This window comes from Lissotriton helveticus, chromosome 9, assembly GCF_964261635.1.
Source record: "Lissotriton helveticus chromosome 9, aLisHel1.1, whole genome shotgun sequence".
In the NCBI taxonomy this organism is placed as follows: Eukaryota; Metazoa; Chordata; class Amphibia; order Caudata; family Salamandridae; genus Lissotriton; species Lissotriton helveticus.
This window is the reverse complement of record NC_136070.1, coordinates 914,820,275-914,827,650: the sequence shown is the minus strand read 5'-3', so window position 1 is coordinate 914,827,650 and position 7,376 is coordinate 914,820,275. Positions and strand designations below refer to the sequence as shown.

The following is a 7,376-nucleotide window of genomic DNA, read 5'->3' as shown; positions in this document are numbered from 1 at the left end:
TTGAGGGTTGCTTGAACGTCAATCACCCTGAGGCTCTCCCAGGGCGCAGTTGGGGCGCAGTTGGGGCACAGTTGGGGCTGTCTGATAGGGCCTTGCTCTCTTTGACTTCCCATGGTCTGACCACTTTGGTGAGGAGGGTGGGTGCCTAGTCCACCCTGGGCCTGAAAACCCAGGAGGCCTGGCTGCATGCTGCATGTGGCTGTCTGGAGTGTCCCACATCTGCCCACGTATTTCAGTTTGAGCAACCACTTCCATGGCTGGGGCTGGGAAGGTCCCCTCCCTCCCTGCAAGTGCTGGTGCCCATGCAGTCCCCATGGGCTTTGATCTCCAATCTGGGAAAGTGTGTGCTGCGGTGATCCCCCCTTGCAAAAGAGCTCCTCCCATTATACAGCCCAGGGAACTTGTCTGGCTTTACCACCCTTTGGCATCCAACTTCGATCTCAGATCAGATGTGATGAATTCCTGAATGAAACATATCACTAAGTGCAAGGAAAAGAAACTAAGTAGGATTCCTTCAGTAACCGTGAGTGAAAAGAGACTGGCCCAACACCAAATCCCTGCCTCTCAGTGGGTGCAGAAAATGTGGCTTACAGTGACCCGACTCCCTGGAGTCACTCAGGGGGCCCAAGTCCGTCTGATCCAGGCTCACTCCGCGGATGGTATTAAGCCAGCAGAAGCCCTAGATGTGCCAGGATCGGGTCTTCTAGGAGTTGGACTGCTGTTTCGGATGGTAAACTCAATCTAAGGCTAAATACAGTTGGAAGATCAATAGCCAAGTAGAACCCTATGGGAAAATGAAAATAATTTTGAATAGAGACTTGAATATTGTATAAAACCATCAAGAGGTAAATGGATGGGATCCATACAGTCCACCCGGAGTATTCAACAAGACGGGATGGTCATCTGCCTGGAAGGGTGGATTCTCCCTGTGGAACCACTGTCTGGGTGCACCTGGCCCTGCAGGATGCATTTCCTCTGTGGATGTGCTCCGTGATCAGGTCTGGCTCAGCCTTACCATAGTTTTGTCATGTCCCTGGGGCCAAGGGAGATTGGCCTCAGCACCCTTCCAGCAGCAACCAGCCTAGCCCCTCTTGGGGTGGGGAAGAGAGACGGGACCCCCTGTTCCTGATGTGACTGTCAACTAGGGCAGATTGTGTTGTGCCACTTGGTGGGGAGGCCTTTATCCGGCGCTAGAGCTCAGCTATGTCAGTTACCCACCTGAGCGGTCTTGGAACACGGACCAAGGAGACTAACATATGTGCAAGTCAGAAGGTTGATTGACACCCTGTGGCACAATGAATATGAGGACTGCTGCATGGTGGCTGAGGTGGGATCCCATCGTGGCCTGATTGCGGGTACGCCACCGCCCCATCTCGTCTGCTCTGTCTGGAGGTAGAGCATGAGTGTGTATGATAGAATCCCCAAGATGGTGAAATGTGTCTGTTCAGGCTGAAGTCAAAGGAAATGCTGGTGGAGGTCTGTAGAGATCCAGACATGGAAATTGTTTGAAAAACCTGGGTATAGAGGCCAAAAGACTAATCAAACTCTGTAGTTCCTGGATCCCTCCTAAGATTACCTAAAGATAGCTGACACAGAGAAACCCCAATTTTATCTGGTAAAGTGAATGATTAGAGGTCTTGGGGCTGAAATGATCTCAACCCATTTTCAAACTTTAAATTGGTAAAAAGCCCAGCTTGCAGGTGTGGAGCTGGGCATCAAATGACAGTGCCTAGTGGGTTTCTTTTGGTAAGCAGAACTGGCTCTGTGGGATGAACCAAATGCCAGGTGAAGGTACCCAGTGCCCATGCTCATCAGACCCTCGAAAGTGTGTTGGTTGATATAGACTGTAGAACAGTAGCCATGGAAGTTAGAATCCGCTAAGGAGCGTGAAACAACTCACCTTCCAAATCAACTAGACCTGAAAATGGATGTGATGGGGCATTGGGTCCATACCTGGCCATCTCTGGTGCTTGGAGCTATGGGACTAAGCTGCAACGAGTAGGAGGGCCACTATGGTACGCACAGAAACCTGGGGCGAGGGCCAGGGCAGAGCCGCTGCAGGTGCAGATCTTGGTGGTAGAAGGCAATATTCAAATGAGAACTTTGAAGGCCAAAGTGGAGAAGGATTCCATGACAGCAGCAGTTGAACATGGGTCAGTTAGTTCTGAGAGATGGGTGAGCCCCATTTGGAAGGGACCGGCAATGTCCTCTCTAGCCCTCAGCTGATCAAAAGGAAGTTGGATTCTTCAGATACCTGAACCCTGAGTGGTAGAGATGGGTGCCCTTGCTGCATCCAGGACAGTAACAAAAATGATCCTAGAGAAGCCAGCATGGGCCCGGGGATATTTCACTTTTCTTTGTTGAAAGGCAGGGCACTCTAGAATGGGTTTGCCATGATAGAGGTACCCAAGCCTTGGAAAGTGTGGTAATTAGGTTGCATCGGGTGAGCTCTCACTGGTTCTTGAATTCTGGGGGAGACTGTGTAAATGTTGTGCTTGGCCGTACCCATATCGGCACCAGGTCTCTAAGTTAAATAGCCACTGGCATCTTGGGGCAATGTACTTAAGTGACATCGGCAAGTCATATCCATAACTTTGGGAAAAGGATTAACTCTAAAGTCTGAGTCCGATAAGCATGGGTGCGAATCGGGTCTGGGCGCATGCCATGGCTGGATAAGGTGTCATCCTCCGGGGTGGCGGTGACTGTACATGAGCCAGGCAATTCCTGTGAATTTCCCCAGTTGTGGTGGTTGTCTCTCCACATGCCTCTTGCCTGGGTGCTGGGCCAATCTTCTGTCACAGTTGGCACATCACAGCTGACTTAGAACTGGTGCAGGCCATAGGAATCTGACTGTTTATTTACAACTAAGCATCACAAAGGCCAAAGCTGCTGTTGATGTAATGTGATTTTCGTCCTGTGCCCAAATGTCAAAGTGAAGAAATTCAATGAAGCATGGGTAAATAGCAGGGGTGACTATGACTGTCTTAACTATGAATCTATTAACTATGACTCTGTTAACCTTGTCTCAGTCATAGTGGCCTTTACTTCCTGGTCTTTCCATTGGTAACTATCTCCATATCACTATACTATTTCAGGAGAAGACTATGGAGATAGGCCATACCAGGTATTATCATGACCACAAGTATGATAGTGAGAAATGGCAAAGCTAACCAGTTCCAGATGGGGTAGTTCTTAGAAAAGAAAAAAACACACTAAGACGGCCGAAGGGTGTTGCTTATTGCTTTGCCACAAATCATTAACCTCCTTGCCGATTTTGTCAATTCTACACCTAGCTCTAACAACACAATGAATAACAATAAATTGAATTAATTGTTCTCCCTGATATTTCTCGTTCACCTTAGTGTTGCTTTTAGTATTAGTGGATGCTTGATGTATTTAGTAAATACGTTTCTTATTTTTCTTTTGTATCTCCTGCCTTTTTTCTGAAATCTGTTTGCTGTTTTTATTATCTAAGTGCAGGACGAGAAGTACATTTATTTTCCATTCATTTTCATACACTTTTTCCTATTCGGTTAGCAGCAATATTTAAACTTTTGACCACAGTTTTGAAGGTATGCTGCTTGCTAGAGCCAATAGTCTAGCATCATTTAGTGCTTTACGGTGTGCATCTCTTTCTTTACGGTGTGCATCTCTTACATGCTATAATACTTCAATTTTTTTTGCAAATCTCAACTCACAAAAGCTAGATAGGAATTGTAGCACTCTTTTCTGGTTTCTATCTTTGCACTTGGCATAGTGACATTGAATCTTATGAACCTCAGCTTCTTTGTCAAATTTTGAGCAATACAGCCTTAGGTAGAATCTTTATTGTTTGACAGAGGCATTTTTAAAATTTCTTTAAAGGTTTACATTATGTCTCCCAAGGATCGCATTGTATTTTTTGATGGTATATTTCCAGTCAGCAATTTTATTAGGAAAGTCACATTACTTTTTATTGTGTTTGTTAGTGACCTCATAAATATCTGGCAGGTTTTTCAATCTTAGTGTGTCTGTTACTCTTGCAACTGATGAAGCTACAAATGTGATGCTTTCACTGAGGTCGATAGTTTCCTAATTATTGAGTATGGAGAAGGAACAAAGTGACAAAGTGTGATTCAATTAATTGAAAAGATAGCATCTCCTTTTGCCATCTTAAGGGAAGTTTTTGTAATGCAGGAAGTAACCCATCTGGAATTGGGATCATTATTAGCTTTGCCATTTCTCGCTATTATTCTTATGGCCATAATAAACACCTTGTTTGGCTTATCCCTGCAGATGTCGCCTCAAAGAGATTAGTGGTATAGAGATAGTTAGCAGTAGGACCATTTGGAGGTATAGGCCACTATGAATGAGCAGAGGTTAAGAGTGTCGTAGTTACTCCTGATCTTTACCAGAACTTCATTGAATTTCTTTACTTTGACATTCAGAGCAATGGGAAAAAATAACATCACATCAGCACCCACCTTGGGCCTTTGCAATGCTTTGTTTTAATTAAACAGTTGGATTCCCCTGGTGTGCACAAGTTCTATTAGCTGCTAAATGCCGGATCCAAGGTTAGCTACAAGGCGAGGCAACCACTGCAGCTGCGGTAATCCACAGGAAAGTCCTGGCTCACATCCAGACTTTCTGCAGCCCTGGAGGGCAAATCCTTATCCATCTGCGGTGCAAAACCCAGCCCCACTTCGTACCTCTTTCTGACAGACCCAGCGTTAGAGCCAATCCTTATTCTAAAGTTATGTATTTGACTTCCCATTTCCCTTGCCTACATTGTGCCAACATGTCAGAGGCTGTTCACCTTAGATACCTGTTGCAGAAATAGGTACCGCCCGGTGTGAGATTTACACCATATCCCTCAGATTTTAAGGGCCAGTAAAAGTTCAGCAGTTGCTGCTGGCACCCCAATGGTTTCCAGGGATTGGGCCCCTCTTACTCACCTTCAATGCTGGGCTCAACGCTAGCATAGCCCAGGCATATTCCCCATTTATTCAGGTCCTTTCACATGTTCATGCTCCACCTACCCGACAGAGTGGGAGAGATGAATAATGGTTTCATGGCCTCTTGAACTCTTTCTTCAAAGTTCTTTCTCAACTTTCTCTTAAGGTACTTGTTAACTATCAGTCTCGCTACTGTCCCAAGGTGAGCCTCAACTGGAAGGACCTGGGTCCCCTTAGCATTGCTTGGGAGTTAGTCTTCCGTATGCCACATTTCCCACACCCACCGCCAGGCAGGGATTATGTGCTGGGCTCTTTCCAATTCACTTGCCATTACTGAGAAAATCCTGGTTAGCATCTTTTTTTAGGTGAATTATTTACTTAAATTCAGCAAGCCTCTATGTCTGATCTGAAGTTCTAGTTGAATATTGAAGCATGGGGGGAGCCAAACTAAATACCTGTCCTGCAGAAGGCAGGGACCCTCTTTCACACAGGAAGGTTGTGGCAGCACACCCTTTTACAGATCTGAGACAAAAGCCTGCAGGGTCCAGCAAGGAAACAAGCATCTGCGCGTAGAAAGGGGGTCTTCCATCCCCAGCCACAAAAATGGGTGCTAAAGGCATTGCGCGTGGGAAGCCATAGGACACCACAGACAGCTATGTGCAGAATGCATCCAGACCCCAGGGCTTTTCAGGCTCAGGGCAGGCAGGGTGCCCACCCACTCCACCAAGGTAGAGTATGCAAGGAGTGTGGAGGGACCAGGGGGGGAGCCCAGCAACAAGCAATCAGGGGTCTGACCTTGGGGGGACGAAAGGAGAAGAACCCCCTCTGACAGCCCCAACCATGCCCTGAAAGAGCCCCCGGGTGATTGACGTTGAACCGGCCCTCAGGCATAACTCCATGAGGAACCTGAGGCCACAAGGTGCTTTTGAAGTGTTGATGATCAATGCGCCTTCCAAATCACAACAATTCTCACAGACAGCTGCATTCTTCATCGACACACAAGCCGAGTGATCCCCGCCAAGAGTCACAGGCAACCTTTGCAATGTTAGCCCTTCTGCGGGTATAGGAGAGGCAGGAGGAAGTTGTGGTGTCCTCTTCAGTTCGGGTACTCACCAATGACTATGCCACACATGGAGCCTAGTATAACACGTCTTTATTCCTCTGCCTGTAACAGTGAACTCCACATTCTAAACCTGAATTCACTTCACTACACTTTAATACTTATGTCACAGTTCTACAGAGTGCATCAAGAGCCACAAGGGTTCCATTATTACAAACTCACACAATACTACATATTCATCTCTGTTAAATAAATATTTCAATTTTGTACAAATATATACACAATCATAGCACTTCAAAGAGTCTTTGCGGTGCTCTGATCACACGTCCTGACTGTCTCTTCGAAAACTGAGGATAAGTAGTAGAAGTGTTCCTGAGATGCGTTGGTGATGTAGAAACAGTAGCAGTCAGGGGTTCTTCACTTGTCCTCTCTGGCCCAGTCTTTATATTGCCATCTGTGCCTGACGAGCTTTGAGCCACATGTTGGAAATGCGAGGAGTCTCTCGTAATGGACTTCCCAGGATGTGGGGCAGTCGCCCTGTGTCCATTGCCGGTTACAACATGAACTGGTCCAGAATCGAAAGAAGCATCAGAATTTTGTTTTCTATGCTGATCAAAGAAGCACTCGCTCTCCACTAGTGAACGTAACATCTTTAGCATATCAATGCTCGTCTGCATAGGCCTTCATTTTCCTCTTATGATCCAAGTCATTCATGGTGGTTTCTTCATCAGTGTATGATCTTCTGTTGGTCCATTGAGGTAACTTGTTTATCATTGCTCTCTCAAACATAAAGGTTACAGGGTGTTGAGTGAGGGGCTGAATGGTAAGCTCAAAGAGTAGAATTTAAGAAAGTCTTAAGGTTGAGCTTTTCTATACAGCACGCAGGACAGCTTTCTTAAGCATACTTATGAAATATTTGACACAGTCACATTAAGATGACTGAGAAAGTCTGAATTCTCGACTGTTGAAAGGTGGGCCATTGTCAGACTTTAAGATTGCAGGAACACCCCATGTAGTGAAGATGCTGTCTAATCTCTCAATGAGCAGACCCCCCAGGATATTGCGGCATAGATTTTCAAATTTAGCGGCACAAAAATTGAAATTTAGCGGCGCAAAAATTTAAATTTAGTGGCATTATTGTGGCACTTTTTTTTACTTGTAATCATCCCTTTTTAGTATTACATCAATGGAAACTATTTTAGCAGAGTATTCCACTTTCAAATAGGCATGTTTACAGTGTCTGAGAGTTTTTGTTTGCTTTGCTATGTCTCAGAGTCAATTTTTCTCATGTTAATGGCAGCCAATCAGAGAACCTGTGGGACTCTGACTTCCACAGGAGTGATATGGCCCAAGGGAAATAAAGATCCCAGGGCCAATCATAA

The 7,376-nt window shown here is 45.7% G+C and overlaps 2 pseudogenes; one reads left to right on the top strand and one right to left on the bottom strand.

Moving 5' to 3' along the window:
* Positions 1-461: 461 nt before the first annotated feature.
* On the top strand, positions 462-2,546 carry LOC144783703 (28S ribosomal RNA; annotated as a pseudogene).
* A 3,265-nt stretch (positions 2,547-5,811) lies between these two features.
* Positions 5,812-5,960, bottom strand: LOC144783519 (5.8S ribosomal RNA; annotated as a pseudogene).
* Positions 5,961-7,376: the final 1,416 nt, after the last annotated feature.